Source organism: Podarcis melisellensis (assembly GCF_964234715.1).
Source record: "Podarcis melisellensis genome assembly, chromosome: W".
In the NCBI taxonomy this organism is placed as follows: Eukaryota; Metazoa; Chordata; class Lepidosauria; order Squamata; family Lacertidae; genus Podarcis; species Podarcis melisellensis.
The window spans coordinates 33,079,822-33,099,200 of NC_138535.1; positions in this window are offsets into that span (position 1 = coordinate 33,079,822).

A 19,379-nucleotide genomic window follows, 5' to 3' on the forward strand; every position below is an offset into this window, starting at 1 on the left:
GGCTTGGGGTCGGAGCTGGGCTAGCTGGGGCGTTCCCTCCGGGCTTCCCTGTCTCTCCCGATCCCCTCCTATCCTTACCAATACAGTCGTACCTTGGATCCCAAACGCCTTGCGTCTCGAATGTTTTGGCTCCCGAACGCCACAAACCCGGAAGTGAGTGTTCCGGTTTGTGAATGTTCTTTGGAGCCCAAATGTCCGACGGGGCTTCCGCGGCTTCGGATTGAGTGCAGGAAGCTCCTGCAGCCAATCGGAAACCGCGCCTTGGTTTCCGAATGTTTTGGAAGTCAAACGGACTTCTGGCATGGATTCCGTTTGACTTCTGAGGTACCACTGTATATCTTCTCGGAGCAGGGGCAATCCCATTGCCGCCTTCAGTTCTGGTAAAGCTAAGAATTGCTTGTGCAGATCTTGATGCCTTCAAGGCCGAGGCTGTCATCTGATGAGACCCAGTACTCCTATCAGAGAAGCAAATCCTCAAATACAGTCAGGGAAATATCTGGCCATTTGGGTTCCTTTACTACACCATTTACATAAATGTTAAAAAGCAGAATTTTAGAAAGTATTTCAAAGTGTTTAAAATGATTTAGGAATTACAAGGTTAACTTTTTTAAAAAGATATTAAATAGGTTTTAAAAGCCTGTATGTGTAACTACTGATGATGTTGGGGGGTGGCGGCAGCTGTGGTTGTAAGACTCCCTTAAAACTGATTTACAGTGCTGGCTCTTGGGGACTGAAAGGGCACATAAAAAGGCCTTGCCCAAATTAAAGAAAAACCAACAAACAACCCCAGTCAAACAATTAGAAAAAAAGCCTGTGGAGCTCAGATGAACAAGCCCCACTTTGGTGCAACTTGACCGGTATGGCATGCACAGATGCTCCCTTCTTTTTCTCAGTGATTACAGCTCTTTTGGCTGGGGTGTGGCATGCAGCTGAAACAGTATTTAAGGAAGCTCAAGTGTTCCGTGTGAAGCTCCAGGAGCTTGAAGAGAAACTCCAGGCGTGGCCAGCAACACTCCAGGAGCCGCAAGCCAGAGGTATTTTTGAGAATCCTGTCTTCACGTGGCCCTCCCTCCCAATGATGTTGGGTTTCAAGTCCCATCATCCCTGATGAGCGCTGGCCATGTTGGCTGGGGCTTAGGGGAGTCCCACCACAGTCTGGAGCCCAGTTCAGTGCGCCTTTGTGGGCAGCTGGTAGCCATGCCAGGGTCGCCTTCGCTGCGTGGAAGGGGTGGCCTCCCCCCCACCCCCACCCCATGCGCAGGAGACCAGAGGCCAGTAGCAGACTGCGCATGTGCCTCTGAAGGGCACAAAGGTTTGCTGCCTCCTTGTGTGCCCATTTTCTTGCCAAAAAGAATAAAAATACAGCATATGGTTGCACATACCAGGCACCAATGTTAATGGTGGTTCTTTGGCTTTTCCTTCAGGTGAGGAACACGAGGAGGAGGAGGAGGAGCAGCAGCAGGTGGAGAAGGAAAAATAAAGAAAAGGGGGGGATATATATTTTCCTATATATTTCTATTCTTAGTTCTATGTATTGCTTCTTTATTTAATAAAATTTATTTTTAAAAGCCTGCAAAGTGTTTTACCAAAACAAAAAACAAAAAAACCACCACAGCAGTAAAATCAAGAAAAATCAATAATCCTACTTTAAAACATACAAAATCTAAAATATTAAAAGAGATGAAAATTACTTCAACTTCCTAAGCTTCTAGGTATGCTTGCCTCAACAAGAATGCTTTTAGCAGGTGCCTGAAAAGCGTCTAGCAAAGGCACGTGCTTTGTTGCAAGAGGCAGGGAGTTCCAAAGGGCAGGTGCTGCCACACTAAACCATGCAGTACAGATATTCTGCGGAACCTGTGGTAGCGCTTGAAACTGTGAGAATTCCAGCTCCATGATTGCAGTCATGGGATTGTTGTCTATGTTTTGACTCCACAGAGTGGGAAGTGACGGCGACAGGATGTTTGTGTTCCTGTGTTCCGTGAAGTGGGACTATTGTCCTTTGTTCTTTTTCTCTTTGCTGTCTGATGCTCGAGAGAGAGGGAGCCATGTTGCAGTGCTCCGTGTGTATGTTGATATGTAAATAAAGTTGATTAGCCAAAATGCTGAGTTGCTGAGGTCTGTCACGCATGATGCACAAACTCTGCGGATCCCTAAGTGTGCCGGTGTCACTTGGCATCAGTCGCTGTGATGTTCGGGCTGAAGAAAGCTTATGAAGATCCCAAACGATCAAGATTCCTTCTGCATTTGCAGCGCTGCCCCCAAAGTGACCCTTTCAATCCACATGGTAGTCCAGCTGTAGGCGCTGGTCTTCCAGGCAGAATGAAAGGCGCACCCACCGATCCCGCTTCCTTCCTCTCCCCTTCCTGCCCCCCTCCGTTCTTTGCTCACCTGCCTCCTTCCCGTCCTCTCCCCTGCCTGCCTCCTCCAGCCGGGAGCGCCCACCCATGACTCCCAGCTTCCCAAGCCACCAGTGAATGCCCCCCCCCCCCGCAGGATGACACCCTGCTCCGCCACTGCTCTGGAAGAAGCTGTTCTGCTGAGAGCAGGACATCTCTGAAGACTCGGCTGGGGTTCTGTAATCTCTGGTGATACATCCCACTGGCTGAGGTGTGGTGAGCTGCAGACTGACTCCCACAAGTCACCAGCTGAGAGGTCCATGGTCCAGATGCCACTACACCCCTAGGTGCTGAAAAGTACCAACTTGAATGGCTCTGAAAGGAAATCAGACAAATTCAACCTTGAGATTTCTATGCTGTCCATCGGACTGGGTTGCCCCAGCCATTCTGGGCAGCTGCCTCACTCTGGCTCATCAGAGGTCCGGCCCTGCTTGGGAATATGAGTGGGAGAGGGCCATTGCACTCAGGTCCTGCTTATGGGCTTGTTGTGAGCCTCTGCTGGGCAACTATGGGGAACAAGGTGCTGGACTAGATCATCCATTGGTCTAATCCAGAAGGACTGTTCTTACATCCGGGGTGGACTGGAGGCAACTCCAACTTGCAAAAAGCCCTGGAACACCAAGAATTGCAGACTCCCACACTCGCAAGCAAATGAGCTATTGCTTCGCTTCTTAAACCAAAAGAAAAAAACAAACCCACGTCCAGTAGCAAACAGACCAATGAAAGTTGCATTTTTGCGTGGGTAGGAAGGGTGTCATTTTCCTTTGGCTGATTTAGGTCCTCGGCTTTTAGACTCCAGAACTGGCACAAACAGGGATGGGACTCTGCTTAAGTTCAAAGGGAGGTATGATTGGCAGGCAAGGTGACACAGCCAGTTAGGTGGGAGGGAGGAGGAGGCGGGTGGGGAGGTCACAAGGGAGGAAAGAGCTGTGCACCTCAGCTCGGAAGTATTTTGGAAGAGTGGAGGGGAACAGAGGAAACCTTTCTTCCCTTGCAGTCTTTTCTCTCCCCCTCCTTTTTCCTTTTTTTCCTTTTCTAAGAATATGCTACACGGAATTTCCGAGGGGGGAATTCGCTAGGGATCTCGCCTTCCCCAGAAACCCCTCCTCATAGCTAGGGCGCGGGACAATGAGCTCGAGAAAGCCCTTTCCTTCCCCTGTCGCACCAAGCACCACATCTTTTTTTAAGAAGAAAAGACCCTGCTTCCCTCTTTCTGGTATGAAAGCCTATCAATATGAGCGGGGACTTGGGCATGAACTCTGTATTTACATACTGCTGCGTATAGCCCAATCAAAAGCATCGGATTTGGACAGCTAGCCAATAGCGCTTAGCGGCCTCTAGTGGACAGAATCTGTCTTGGGCCGCTGCCTGTTTCCCTTCTGCGGAGCAGCGGAGCTTCGCCAGCTTGACTGAGCTCCTGAGTGGCCGCCGGCTGAGAGAACAATGGACTCCGTCCATCAAAAGCCCATGAACTGGTTTCTATTGCCCAAAGTGATCCTTTGTTGCAAGAAATCTGTCAAGCCACTTCCCTTATGGACTGCCGGCTTAGGAAAAGCCCCTCACTTCAGAAAATCCACCCCCTGCATCAATTTCCTCCATTCCAACGCCATTCTTGCCCTTAAGGAAAGGACTCTTTCCCCCTCTATCTCCCGCCATAATCCCTCAAGCGTGAGGACACGTGTACACCCAGGGAAGTGCCCAAAGGTGACACTTACTGAGCAGTTAGTTGGCCAAAGAAACCAAGAGCCCATCCCCAGACTTGCCCCAGGGTATGGATGTGCAGGAGGGACGCGGGTGGCGCTGCGGTCTAAACCTGGCGCTGTGATCTGTTGGTGAAAACAGTACCAGGAGACTCTTTCAGGTGGTTCATAGTCTAACAGAACCACCTTTGCCATCAGGGTCTGATACAGAGTCCAAGATCTCCTGCCATGACTCCTGTCATGAGATAAAAAGAGGTAGACTCCACCAAGGGAGGAGGGTGCCAGAGCTCTTCCTTGCCAGTTCCCGGGGCCACGTGGAGGAGGGGGTAGGAGGGAGGGAAACAGACGGAGTATGCATGCGCATTCGACTGCCCAATGGCATCCACATCACCCAGGGGATCACAGCCACAGAGATGAGAAAAGAAGAGCCACCCCATTGTCTGGAGAGGTCACTTACCTGATCGCATGGACAAGCCGTTGTCATCGGACCCCAGTGATGGAAGCGTGCAGCTGTATTGAGGCAGCACCAGGTGCTGAAATTGTGCACCTCTAACAATTTTGTGCCTGGGGCAACTGCCCCTGTGCCCCGCAGCCCACTACGCCACTGGGTCTAGTCAAGTAAAGTGAAGTTGATCCTCCACTGTGGGTTACTTTTGTTCAAAGCAAGATTCCTCTGGGGGGAGAGGATGTTGCAAAGTAAGTCAGAGGCAAAGCAGCCCCAAGCCAGGTTCTGTGTTTGCACACATGATTTGCAGTGAGCCAAGGGCTGAATTGCTGCTCTTGTTTCATAGCCCAGAACAGCAGCTGTAGGCGAAAGGTCTCAAGTTAGACAACCAGGTCTTGGTCAAGGCATCCGCTGACCAGCAGGCCATAGAGAAGAGGAACGTCAGCATTTCAACTCTGAGCCAAAAGTTTGGCTTTTGCTATTTTTGGACACCCTTGGTCATGAGCCAAGTGTGATTCTCGAACTGTGAATGCTGACTTTGCCAAATCCACACAGGCCCTTTTCATCTCTCATGCTCAGGAAGTCGCAGCCAGAGCTCAGGAGAGGATTTTTCATTTGCTCCTTTTCCATGGGGTGGGGAAAACTCAACACTTTTAATCTTGTCTTATTGTTATGCAAATTGGGTGGTCCAAAAGAAGGAGACTTATAGCTGCACCCTCTCTTTAGCACAGATGGCCTGCAGGAGAATTTCCTGTCCTTAAAAGTAAAACTGAACTTTTTTGGCAGTGCAACTGCAGGGAAGGCATTGTCTGCCATGTTTGTAGTTGAAGGCAGAGCTTGGGGGGGGGGGGCAGGAATGTTCAGCAGAGGGCAACCAAAATTATCAAGGGGCTGGAGCAACTCCCAGATGAGAAGCTAAAACATTTGGGGCTTTCTAGTTTAGGGGGGAAATGAGTAAGGGAGGACACGGTCAGGGGTACACGCATAGTGTAGAGAAAGTGGAATGCTCACAAGGCTGAGGGACTAGGCAAGACCAAGGCTATTTCAAAACCAGGTTTTAGGTGCATTTAGCTTTGTGTTCTATAGCTTTTAGCCCAATATTGATTGATGGGGAATGGAGGCTTATTTGGGGATGGTTTGTGGTGCGCAACCCTCCCAGATGAGAAGCTAAAACATTTGGGGCTTTCTAGTTTAGGGGGGAAATGAGTAAGGGAGGACACGGTCAGGGGTACACGCCTGGTGTAGAGAAAGTGGAATGCGGTAAGTTTTTCATCCCTCCATAATTCCAGAACCCAATGGGGCCATCCAGTTGTGGGTTACTGGGTGGTTGTTGTTTTTATTTTGATTACAGTCGTACCTTGGAAGTTGAATGGAATCAGTTCCGGGAGCCAAAACGTTCAAGAACTAAGCTGTTTGAAAACGAAGGTACAAGAGCAAAAAAAGAGGACAGCCTGAGGCACTGCCAGCCCGAGCTGGGAAAAGAGGTGTTCGGGGTCGCCACTGCCATGCCCCTTTCCCCAGCTCGGGCTGGCAGGGGCCATGATGGGCAGAGCAGCCCACTCCCGAGCCACCTGAGCCTGAGACCTCAACAACTCCCCGTCAACCTGGACATTTCCTTTAAAATGTAAAAAATCGCCCAGATAGGCATGTTGGTCCCCCAAAAGAGGACATGTCCGTGTTTCCCCAGACATATGGCAACCCTAAATTGTGGTGGAAGATGACCCTGAAAATACTGGCAAAGCCTTGTATGGTACGGCATGGAAAGGGGAACTAGAATAAAGGACTGAAGGGGCTGCATTAGTGAGGTTGTTAGAGCAAGTTTCCTTGGAATGAGGCTCAGCGGAGACTGTGGTGTCTTTATGATATATGGTTTCATCACACACATATACAACCTGAGCCGAAGATGGAGAGGCTCACAGCATTAACGCCCCAGAAGGTCTTGCTTCTTCCAGTTACAGCCTTCGAATCAAGAAGAAATCAGGCATGGCTCTCTCTCTGTGACTTCTGCCAACTTCCAGCCCAGCTCTCTCACACAACTCTGACCTTTTCCTTTCTCATTCCCAGCCAGGCGATGGAGGAGGCCCACCCTCATTTGCCCTCTGGCACAGAGCAACCACAAGGTACATAGTGGCAACTATGACCCTTGCTTGGTTAATTCAACAATGGAATCCTCCATTAGATTTTCACCCTTGCAGACTAGCTCCTAAACTCACAAGGCTGAGGGACTAGGTAAGACCAAGGCTATTTCAAAACCAGTTTTTAGGTGCATTTAGCTTTGTGTTCTATAGCTTTTAGCCCAATATTGATTGATGGGGAATGGAGGCTTATTTGGGGATGGTTTGTGGTGCACAGCCCTGTCTTGTCTTGTCCGTGTGTGTGTGTGTGTGTGTGTGTGTTTTCAAGGGCTTTTGGCTTGTTCACGGGGATCCTTCAGAAGGAAGAGACAAAAGAGTAGGGGCATTTTAGGACAACATAACAAAAACTTATGCAGGCATAGCCTATTTCATCAGAAGCATATAGGAGACTGAGGAGGTTGATTGATAGTTTGAGGTATTGGTTGAGGCTAAGGCACCTGAAAAATCATATCACCCCTTAATGGATGGCTCTGCTCTGCAGATGACGGCTTCCTGCAGGTACCATCTTATCGGGGGTCCCTTCTCTGCTATCTTTTCAATGCCTACTTCCTCTTCCTCTTTCAAGAAGCCTTCTAAGGAGAGATTTTTCTTAGTCTGCTTCTGTGTAGGAACCGTTTTTGGATGTTTTGGTTGTTTAACTGTTGTGTCTTTGCTGCCCTGGACTCCTTTGGGAGGAAGGGTGGGATATAAGGAGGCCGAGTAGTGCCTCCTGCCCATACCTGAAGGTTTTGTGGAGGCGCCAGAGCCTCAGTGTCTCAGCACCTGCATTGCATGCAGAAGGTCCCAGGTGCAGTCCCTAGCACCTGCAGTTAGAAGCTCAATGTAGGTAGGAGCCTCTCTCTGCCCAAGACCTTGGAGAGCTTCTGCCACTCAGGCCGGAAGTGGGCAATACTGGGCTAAATGGATCAATCAGGTTTAGGATCAGGGACTTCCTTCTCTTAAATGAGCTACCTTCCCAGGTGGATGAGCCCCACTGCTCGTCACTTCCCTCTACAGCACGGGCAGAAACCACCTTCTTGACTGTTGGACCCCCTAGTGGTCTCATCTGCTCAATTGGCCGGAGCCTGGCTGTCAGGGCTGATTCAGCTGCAGTTCAGCATCAAAACTCAGAGATGAGCAGTAAGGTGGACTCTTTCTTCAGAGAGACAAAACCCGACAGAGAAACTCCACAGGCAGGACTAGCCCCAGTTGCCAGAACGGAGGATCTTAGCCTCCTCCTAAGGTAGGGCTATCAGACATCAACAGCTTCTGGGTCTTCCTTTAAGAAGCTCAACAATGTGGGGGTCTTCCTAAAAATAGCTCCACAGCTTTCGGGGTGTCTTGGTTTCTACTATTAGAAATATGGCATCCCTATCCTAAGGCTCCCCCTCAGTCGGCTGACTTCCCAACAGTCGTGGAGGGGCTCTCTGTGCCTTTTGTTCTGCTCCATGTAATGCCTCCCTTGTTCCTGGGGACAGAGGAGGAGGGGAGAAGGGAACAGCGGACATGGCAGGTGCCTGGGGATCTGTTGCAGCCTCAGCCTCCACCTCCTTCTCCTCCTCCTCAGCTGCCTCAGTCTCCCTTAAACCTGTTGCTTGTTTAGCCTCCAAGCCATCTGCTCCCCCTTCTTCTTCTTCTGACCTGTCTCCTGCACCCCACCAGCAGTCTCCTGGCTTGGAGCCTTCCCACTTTGATGCTTCCCACGGGGGTTCCCTGGCTGTAGCCTCCCACCATTCCTCCTCCTCTAGCCAGTACCCGACACTAGCTTTGTCTACAGAGGAAGCCCCTAACTCACTGAGGGTTTGAGACCCATCTACACCCCTCACCTGGTTAGCCCACCAGTTGAAGCCATTCCTGGGGTGTGGCTGCTGCTGCAGGCTGACAGTTTCTAAGAGAAGAGCTGTAGTGACCAAAGGTGGACAAACTACCCCAGAAGGAGCACAACGTGCCCCCCACCAGAGGTACTATCCCTCCCCTCACACCCTTGAGTCATGAAGGACAGAGAGTGGAGAGTTGAATGTGTGTAGAAACCAGCCTTCCTTAGGAAACCAAAGTTTACATTCATCACTCCACCCACTTTCACCTGTGGCCCCTTCCACCACAGGCACACGGCCCCTGGAAGGCTTCCCAGAGGAGAATATGGCCCTTAAGACTGAAAAAGAGTCCCCAGCTCCAAACTAGTGACGAACTGCTATTGATGGCTCCAGCTGGAGGTGGAAATCTCCCTCTAAGCTCCTTCTCAGATCCATGTTCCCTTTCAACAACTGGCTTCCTCCTGCAGGTCAGACAGTCCCCTCAGTTCAAGGACCCATTGTTTCTCCATGTGCATTTTCAGCAGCCTCCCATGTGACTGCCAGTGATGTCATTTTTCCCATCCTCAGATTTTGCCCCACCCCCGGCAGCCTAAAATTCTAATCAGCTTATATCTTCAAAGGAAATAAGACATCTCCATCTGAGCAAGACCTCCATGTGGCTGGGGTATTCTGGGGCTTCTGTACCTTGAACTAATAATTTCTTGTTTGCATGTTCTACCCCAGCTGCTGCTCCCTGTTCAGTTCAGCTGGGGGATTAATTATGCCTTGTCATTTGATTCGTCAGGGTCTGTTCCATACATGTCTAACTGGTTTGAGCGAAAGGCTTCTCAGAAGCTAGGGCATGTCATAAAAGACAGCAATGTACAAAAGCGGGTGGAGGGTGGACATTAAAATCAGTCCAAAGAATTCAAATGTCTGGGTGCTCAGGAAATGTTTAAATGATAGCACAGAGCTGTTGGCATAGAAAAGGTCTTCAAGAGATGCTTGAAAGTCAGCATTTCATTCCAGATCAGCCTTCTCACGGATTCAGTCACTTGTGCAGACAGCTCAACTTCTGCAACCAATGACCTCCTGCAGAGTGTAGCCACAAAAGAGAGTTTTGGGAGGACTGGAGGACAGGCTTGCAGTTCATTCAGGGCGGAAGCAATGGGAGAAGGGCCATAGCTTAGTGGTAAAGCAGCTGCTTACATGCAGAAGCTCTCCGGTTCAATCTGTTGTATCTCCAGCTAGAATGTCCTCTGTCTGAAACCCTGGAGAGTTTTTGCCATCCATTGTGGACAAGACTGAGCTAGATAGAGCCATAGTGGGACTCAGTATAAGGCAGCCTCCTATTGTCCCAGCAAGAAGCCTTTGCCACGCACAGAGGACTCCTTTCAGACATGAAATAAATAAAGCTGCCCTGGAAAGGGATGCTGAAAATTAGAAAGCCCTGGGACAACAAAAGACTCGGACACAGTGCCTTTAAAGCACGGACCTGGGCCTAGGAAGCATGGGGCACCAGGAACCTGTGGCTGAGCCTTGAGAGACTGCTGTCCAAGGTGCTGAAGGGATTGAATACCAAGATGCAACTGTTAGCATGTCAAGGGGCATGATGGTGCTTTGAATGCATAAAGCAGATGCGGCCTAACTTGCACAGTTGCAGAATGAACTGAACTGAGCTGGAAGAAGCAGGACTACATGGGATGTAGAACGCTATACAGCAAATGGCTCGGGGTGGCCCACTGGGAGAGGCACATGATGCAAAAAGCGGCAGTTCCAACCCATTCATGGGAAAGAGAGCTCTGAAATCCTGGAGAGCAGCTGCTGGCTGTGACAGACCATACAGAGCTAGATGGCCCAGTGGTCTCACTGGCTTTTCAAGCCAGAACACAGCTTCAGCGCCCCCAGGACAAACCAATTTTTAATCCCCCAAACTCTTACTAATCAGAGTTTCCTTTTTAAAGCGACAGTAGTTCAAAGCATTGACTAGGGGCTGTTCAATGTTCAAAGGCACTTTGGATGCCTTGACTTGCAATCCCTACAACAACCCTGCAGAGCAGTTCAGTGTTATCTCGAGTTGCAGAATAGCGAGGCGCGATGCCGAGGCGGACGCAGGGTGGCCCACCTAAGGAGTTCATGGTAGGGGGACCTAATGAGGCCAAACTCCGCCTTTTGCAGCCCACTCCTGCATATTGTAATAAGCAAAAACCTGTCCTTATTCCCTTATGGGGAACACAAGAGCCCTTCTAGAGTCCTTTGTAGGCTCTCCATCGGTCGGAGAAAATAACAGAGGCCAAGCAGAGAAGATTGAGAAGCAAAGCAGCTAGTAAGCCTGATCTTTATTGAACTGTTGCAACAGGGTGCTCCCCCCCCCCACAGGCAGGAGAAGGAGGAGGACCCACAACAAAGATGTACCTGCCCTTATAGAGACATTTTAAATTGCCCGCCTTGGAGGCCAAGACCACCCCCAGATACATCGTACCTACATCACAGAAAGGGCGGTCTACAACAGACATCTGAGTGCGTTGTTTACCTCCTCTCTGGCAGGTGACCTGTTAGTGCTCACTTGATTGGGTACCCTGGGGAGCCTGGCCAGTCTTTTGTAATGACAAAGACTTAGTTCCTGAGCCAGGTCACAGGCTCAGCCTATGTAGGAGTGCAAATATCCAGAGATGTAGTGATCAGATGGGATTACTATGAGGAATTATAAAAGACCCTGATGCTGGGAAAGATGGAGGGCACTAGGAGAAGGGGATGACAGAGGACGAGATGGTTGGACAGTGTTCTCGAAGCTACCAGCATGAGTTTGACCAAACTGCGGGAGGCCTGGCGTGCTCTGGTCCAGGGGGTCACACAGAGGCGGGCACGACTAAACAACAACAACAACAAAGCTCTCCATTCCTTTTCTGCACCAAACTTGATTATCGGAGGACAGGAAAATACTAGCAAAAGAAAAGGGGGGAAAAAGCTGACCTTGTCTTGTGTTTCTTTCCTGGAATAAGAAAAAAATGAAGAGACACGAGAATTCTAAGGTGCCAGAACAAGCTTTGCTGGCTACTGGTAGTAAACAAACCAGAAGAGACAGAAGATGACCGACTTTCCATTGAAGAAGCCTTGACCCGTTTGAATAAAGGTAAGAAGAAAGATAGGGCTCAGTGCTTATGCCCCAATCCAGCAAAGAAGAACAAGACATGTAAATCAGCTCCAGTACGTTTGTCTCTTGCTGGGTCACGAACTGGGAATAAAGCTGGTGCATATCTGAGTGTTAGTACTGAACTGCATTGTTTCCAATATGATGTGCTTCTGAATGGGTACTCCTCTTCATCTTTTAGCTCATCAAGCCATACTTTAAAATGGTGTTTCCATGTGACTAGGGTTGGGTAAGGTCCTTACCGTCAGGATGTTAATACTTGGATGCTCAGTTGAGGTTTATCCCCTTCTCTTCAGCTGTTTAAGGACTGCCCCTCTTTCTGATTTACTGCCAATGAACTTTGTGCCATCTGCAGATTTCAACATGCTTCTACTTAACCTGACCCAAACCATTGGTTGGCTTTCATTGAGTTCTGTGGACACAGTAAAACATAGCTGCCATCTGGTTTCTCTCGGGATGTTCGGATTGTGGAACACAGATTTGCTCTCCACCGTAACCATGTCTCTCAGCATACCACTTTATTTCCCCCCAGATAGGTGGCTACTATTCACTTGTAGGAAGATGTGCTCATTTAGATTACAACATTGCAGGTGGGAGGCTGCTCAGAGCCCGTGGGTCCCTGCGGAACAAAGAAGGAGTCCAGCCCCCAACCGGAGCAAATAGCGGAGACCAAAGTTTATCGCACAACAGGTTCAGAGAGGAATTGAACCCCGAGAACGGGGTGACAAGGACTTTTAAATGTTCCTATCTTATCCCAGCAGGCAGTTCGCTAAACATCACCACTCCATCAGAAAAGGGGCGGGTTATGCATGATTAACATAGGAGGAATGTGTTGGGGTAACATGCAAATACAGGATATGTCTTGGGAAATCCGCTCCACTTCCCAGTGGGGAGGAGTTGCGGTGGACCACGTGGCCACCCACTCCCCACCAGGGGCGGGGGACTCTGTCCCCCGTTGCCTATGGGATCCTGCCCACGTCAGAGTCCGGCCAGCCAACCCCCAGAGAACTTCCTCTTTGGCTCGCTTCCTCAATCACCCGCCCTCCCTCCCGATTTTGCAGGTTAGGCAATGGCCTTGCTATGGACTTTGGTTGGTCGCCTTGGTTGTCCGAGGGGCCTGGTAGGAATTTTTCCACTTGGCAAATTGGCACTGGACACTTGGTTTTTGTGGGAATGTTCAGGGGTGCAGGAGAGGATATATTGACTAATTATATCCTTATCCAACTTGTGCTAACAAGTTCCCAAAATATCAGCAGAGTTTATAGACATTCCCCTTTAAGTTCGCAACGGTAACGTCTGCACAGGTTCGCTAGAACCTCTATAATAATTACTCTGGTAATTTCCCCTTTGTTCCCTCTTAAAATACAAGACACAACACAGTCTTTATAAAAGTATAAAAGAGTTTACTCACGTTCTGTTCACAATATGATCCCAGAAGGCACACAGACTTAAAAAGGTAAAATACATTTAGAATCTATCTTGTAGCAAGATAGTCCTTATCTCCTCTCTTGGCTGGGAGCCAAGAGAGCATCCTTAGATGTTTCCCCATCGAAGGAAGATGGCAGAGAGAGAGAGATGGCTGCCTGCCCTGTGCTTTTATCATTTACCTGCACAGGTGAGGCCACACCCACCTCTGGTCACATGCGGAGGAAGTCCGTACCCAGGAAGTTTACCTGCTTGCTAGACAGACATCCCTCCCCATGTTCTAACATGTACACTCTAGGAATGTTGTCATTGACTGCTCCTGTGTTTACATCCCACACTTTTCGCCTACCTCGTAGCAATCGTCACAACTTTGTTAGGGTTGTGGTTAGGCATTGTTTGACCTTGTGTGGGGGAGGGGAGGTGTGGCCACCACCTGCCCCTCCATGCTTAAGGGTATTCCGTTAAAGGGTGTTGATCTAGTCTGAAGCCCGGCTGGGGGGCTAAGGCCTTGACACAACCCCAACGGGAGCACCAGGGGGAGCTTGAGTTGGTTCGCATCGACAGGGCTCCCCCTACTGGGACTTCCTGCACAATGGGCAGGAGTCAGATATAGTCAGGTCCAATCAGTGCCTTGGCCAATACCGCTCACATTCTTTAATTTCAATAAAGTTGTGGCCAAAATTTGCCCAGTAACATAAACCTAATATCCGTGTCCTTGTGTGAGTCATTTCCAACGAGGGGGTGGCTGCGGGGTCTCGACACCCAAGTACATTCTAAGCACCTACTGGAAGAGGACAATAGAACTTTGGTTTGCATAGTCTGCCGCCTGGGTAAGTCCGGAGGAGAGCTTTTGCCCAGCGATTGTCACCTACGGGTAAAGTACCTTCCTGTGAGTAGGTGACCTCCTGCTTGGGGAATTCTGGCGGGGACCCAGGGGTTCCCAAGTCCTTGGCCAACAACGCAGACTGGCGGTGGAATGAAGAGAATCGGTGAAACCAGTGGTTTTCTATGAATTTCCAAGCGTTTTTAGGCTTTTTTTAATACAGACGGTTCTTTTGGGAAGTGGCCTGGCCTGACATTGCTACTTTGTATCTAGCTGGACCATAAAGAAGGCTGTTCGCCGAAGAATGGATGCTTTTGAATTCTGGTGCTGGAGGAGACTCTTGAGAGTCCCATGGACTGCAAGAAGATCCAACCTCTCCATTCTGAAGGAAATAAGCCCTGAGTGATCACTGGAAGGACAGATCCTGAAGCTGAGGCTCCAATATTTTGGCCACCTCATGAGAAGAGAAGACTCCCTGGAAAAGACCCTGATGTTGGGAAAGATGGAGGGCGCAAGGAGTAGGGGACAACAGAGGACGAGATGGTTGGACAGTGTTCTCGAAGCTACCAGCATGAGTTTGAGCAAAGTGCGGGAGGCAGTGGAAGACAGGAGGGCCTGGCGTGCTCTGGTCCAGGGGGTCACGCAGAGTCGGACACGACTAAATGACTAAACAACATCTAGTTTTGATTGGATTAACAGGGTAACGAGGTTTCGATTGCCTCAGTCCGTTGTTCTCGCAGCTGGAGCTGTCATCACCTTGTCAGCGCTCAGTGGAGTGTGCAAAACAGCTGGAGCTGAGCTGCCTCTGCAGAGCCATGGCATTGCTGCGATTGGCTGAAGGGCTACAATCAACGCCATCTGATTGGCTAGAGCGCATCCTCATGCAAATACATTGTTCATTCATAAAATGCATCAATCGTGTATAGCATCGGGATACGGGGTCAGAAATGGCGCTTTCTTCTCGGGGTTTTGGACTTTTGTGCGGTGCTTGGTGCAACGTTGGGACGGGGCGAGGGGAGCCCTAGTGTGGTAGGGTTCCCTTGAGGTCATCGCCTCGGGCTCTACGTCTCTTACTCGGGAGTAAGACTTTGTTCATATGCCCCCCCTCCATTCCGTAACACTCTTCATATGGACTTCATGGAGTGTGCACTACTGCAGGGTCTGCTTCCAGAAACTCCTATTGCAGATGTAGATATTTTGGCAGAAATGGTTTACAAATATGCACGATGGCAAGCAGGCAGACAGGAACAGTTACAAAGCAACCTTGGTCCTGCCTAGCCTGGAAGCTGTTTCCAACTAGTGAAATGGAAACCTTTACAACCATCTACAAACCCCAAAGTTTGTATTTTCTTGAGCTTTCTCTAGAGAAGGGGCTGTTTTGTATATTGGAGCAGAATAGTGTATTAGCTCTCATGTTTTGTGTAAAGCAAGCCCGTGTTAAGTACCGTCAGCTGAATTGGGCTTGTGCCCAGATCTTAGCACACTAACTGATAAAACAGGTGAGGGTAACCTCTGGCTCTCCAGACGTTGCTGAGCTACAATTCTCACCATCCTGCCCATTGGCAATGCTGGCTGGGGCTGAGGAATTTTAAGGAAGCTTTCGACTTGCCCCGACCTACACCTACCTACCCACTGAACGAAGGAGCAAGAAAGCAAAAGGCAAGTTCAGCATTCCAGAGTTTTCCAAATGCCATGGCATCTCAATGGGGCTCCCTTGCCAATTGATGGTAAAGCAAGCCATTGGAGAGGCCATCATGCATGAGGACGGTTTTTCGAATGGATTTGAATCACACTTGGACTTTTTCCTAATTCAAGATAGTGCCTCACGGAAGCAGGGAGCTTTGCAGAGTCCTTTGGAGACTGTGGAAAAGATTGCGCAAGAGAGAGGCTTGGCACCAGAAGAAATTCAGAACTTGCTGAACTCGCACTCAGTGCCAAGCTTGGTAAAGAAAACATGTTTTGGCTTCTTCTCTTTCCCCTTGGCAGCAAAGTATGTCAACGGAGCTGCATTGCCCTGCCTTCTCCCTTAACAAGAACCGGGGCTGCTTCGAACTTGTGAGAAATGATCAAGAGTGAAGTTGTTCAGCATGTTCAGCAGTGTCTTTCAAGGTCTTGCAGGCACAGTGATAAGCACTAGGCTACTGAAGACTCTGATTCCCATTTCCGTAAGAACAGAGGATTCTCTTCTTTCAGCTGTGTCTTGGCTCTGTGCTCGCAAGTGTTGTAGTGACTTTCAGGTAACTTGGAAAGCATGGTAATGATGTCTTGGTTCTGAAGAATGATATTTCCCCCAGCCTGACTTAGTTATCCTGGTGATGATTCAGCTAGATGTTGTACACGCTGACCATATTCCAGAAGGGGTTGGTTGTCTTGGCCTTGCTTTGGCTTACTGAGATCTGTCTTCTCCCTATAGGTGCTCATTCTCAAATGGATAATTGTAACGTTTGACTTCATTGATCAGAAGGAAAATAGGAATGTTCTCTATGGTTTCTTCTTCCGCTTCTTACAATGTGAGAAATTGGTAAGATAAAAAGGAATGTGTTGTTTTGAAGGAACTCGCTTTTATTCTGACATTAACCCAAATCAAACAATAAAGAGTACTTTCCGACCACACAAGAGGACACCATGGGAAAAGTGGGGCCTTACAAATACCTCTCCCATTTCCTTCCTTTTCCTGTCTTGTTCCTTCCCAATGGGCGCCGGTCACAGCGCCCCCCGGGGGCACGGCATCTTCAGGCAGGCAGGCAGGCATCGGATGTCGATCCCGCCCGTTCCTCCCTCCACCCCCCCAAAGACAGCCGCGCAGGCAGCTATCCGATGGAGGGAGGGGGGAATCCTGTTCTGCATAGCTATCAATTCGGGTGTGATAGTCCTATGTTTGCATACTTATGGGGAAATACAACTAATTTATTTTAGAGCTTGTATTTGTGTGTATTCATGGTATCATTTGTAGACCCAGTAGATGGCAGTGTGGTGTGGAGAGTGTTTTTGGCAGCTCCTGAAAGGATAGAGGGTGGAACGTTGACCGTTCAAAGGCACTATAAGCAAGATATATATATCTCCACATTGTCCTAGCTACGTTTCCCCATAAAGGTATCCACTCGAATACATTTGAATCAAATACATTTGGAACAACTGATTGTTACATTTAAGGAACATCCTCTTTAAAAAAAAATAAATTATTCATTTTTCAAACACATAATAAAAAACAAACACAACACAAAACAAAAATATACACAACATTAAACATATACCGACTTCCCCATACCTCCCTTTCGCTGCATCCTTATTCCACAATTCTTTAGCAACCCTTTAGTCAATTTATCTATTAGTTCCCTTTCATTAAATTTCCTTAAACTTATTAGTTACAGCTGTAATTCTCTACTTCTTACCCCTTGACATCTTAACACTCCTCAATTTTACAACAGTTTTTAAGATATGTTTTAAATTTCTTCCAGTCCTCTTCCACTGTCTCTTTCCCCTGGTCTCGGATTCTGCCGGTCATCTCTGCTAGTCCCATGAAGTCTGTCACCTTTGTCTGCCATTCTTCCAGAGTAGGTAGTTCTTGCATCTTCCAATACTTTGCCAGAAGAATTCTTGCTGCTGTAGTAGCATACATGAAAAAAGTCCTATCCTTCTTTGGCACCAGTTGGCCAACCATGCCCAGGAGAAAAGCCTCAGGTTTCTTAGGAAAAGTCCACTTAAGGACCTTCTTAATTTCATTATAGATCATTTCCCAAAAGGCTTTAATCTTTGGGCAGGTCCACCAAAGGTGGTAAAAGGTACCTTCAGTCTCATTACATTTCCAGCATTTATTATTGGGCAAATGGTAAATTTTTGCAAGCTTGACTGGGGTCATGTACCACCTATAAATCATTTTCATTATGTTCTCTTTTAAGGCATTACATGCCGTGAACTTAACACCAGTGGTCCATAACTGTTCCCAGTCAGCAAACATAATGTCATGACCGATATCCTGTGCCCATTTAATCATAGCTGATTTCACCGTTTCATCCTGTGTATTCCATTTCAACAGCAAGTTATACATTCTTGACAAATTCTTAGTATTGGGTTCTAACAGTTCTGTTTCTAACTTTGACCTCTCCTTCTGAAATCCTATTTTCCTGTCCTGCTTAAATGTCTCATTTATCTGATGGTAATGTAACCAGTCTCGAACTTTGAACTTTAGTTTCTCATAACTCTGAAGTTTAAGCTTCTCACCATCTTGTTCTAGGATTTCACAGTATTTTGGCCAATTAGAATCCATATTAAGTTTTTTCACCGCCTTAGCTTCCATTGGTGACAACCACCTGGGAGTTTTACTTTCCAACAAGTCTTTATATCGAATCCAAACATTGTATAATGCTTTCCTGACAATATGGTTTTTGAAACTTTTATACACCTTTACCTTGTCATACCATAAATATGCATGCCAACCAAAATTATTATCATACCCTTCCAAATCCAAAATGTCTGTATCTTCAAGAAGTAGCCAGTGTTTCAACCAGCAAAAAGCTGCTGATTCATAATAAAGTCTTAAGTCCGGCAGGGCAAAGCCCCCTCTATCTTTTGCATCAGTTAAAATCTTAAATTTTATTCTGGGCTTTTTGCCCTGCCAGACAAATTTGGATATGTCTTTCTGCCACTTCTTGAAGCAGTCCATCTTGTCCAAAATCTGTAACGTCTGAAACAAAAATAACATTCTAGGCAATACATTCATCTTAATAACAGCAATTCGGCCTAACAAGGAAAGTCTCAGTCTAGACCATATTTCTAAATCTTTCTTTACTTATGTCCAACACTTTTCATAATTGTCTTTAAATAAATTCACATTCTTAGATGTTAAGTTCACCCCCAGGTATTTCACTTTTTTTGTTATTTCCAACCCTGTTTCACTCTGAAATCTCTCTCTTTCTTCCATTGTTAAATTTTTTTCCAGCACTTTCGTTTTCTGTTTGTTCAGTTTAAATCCTGCTACTTGACCAAATGTCACAGCGCCCCCCGGGGGCACGGCATCTTCAGACAGGCAGGCAGCTATCGGATGTCGATCCCGCCCGTTCCTCCCTCCACCCCCCCAAAGACAGCCGCGCAGGCAGCTATCCGATGGAGGGAGGGGGGAATCCTGTTCTGCATAGCTATCAATTTGGGTGTGATAGTCTTATGTTTGCATACTTATGGGGAAATACAACTAATTTATTTTAGAGCTTGTATTTGTGTGTATTCATGGTATCATTTGTAGACCCAGTAGATGGCAGTGTGGTGTGGAGAGTGTTTTTGGCAGCTCCTGAAAGGATAGAGGGTGGAACGTTGACCGTTCAAAGGCACTATAAGCAAGATATATATATCTCCACATTGTCCTAGCTACGTTTCCCCATAAAAGTATACACTCGAATACATTTGAATCAAATACATTTGGAACAAGTGATTGTTACATTTAAGGAACATTCTCTAGGCGATGAGATTGGGGGAAAATACAAAAACCCATTCGGATACATTTGGATACATTTAGAAAAGGACAGCATTTTGAGGAAA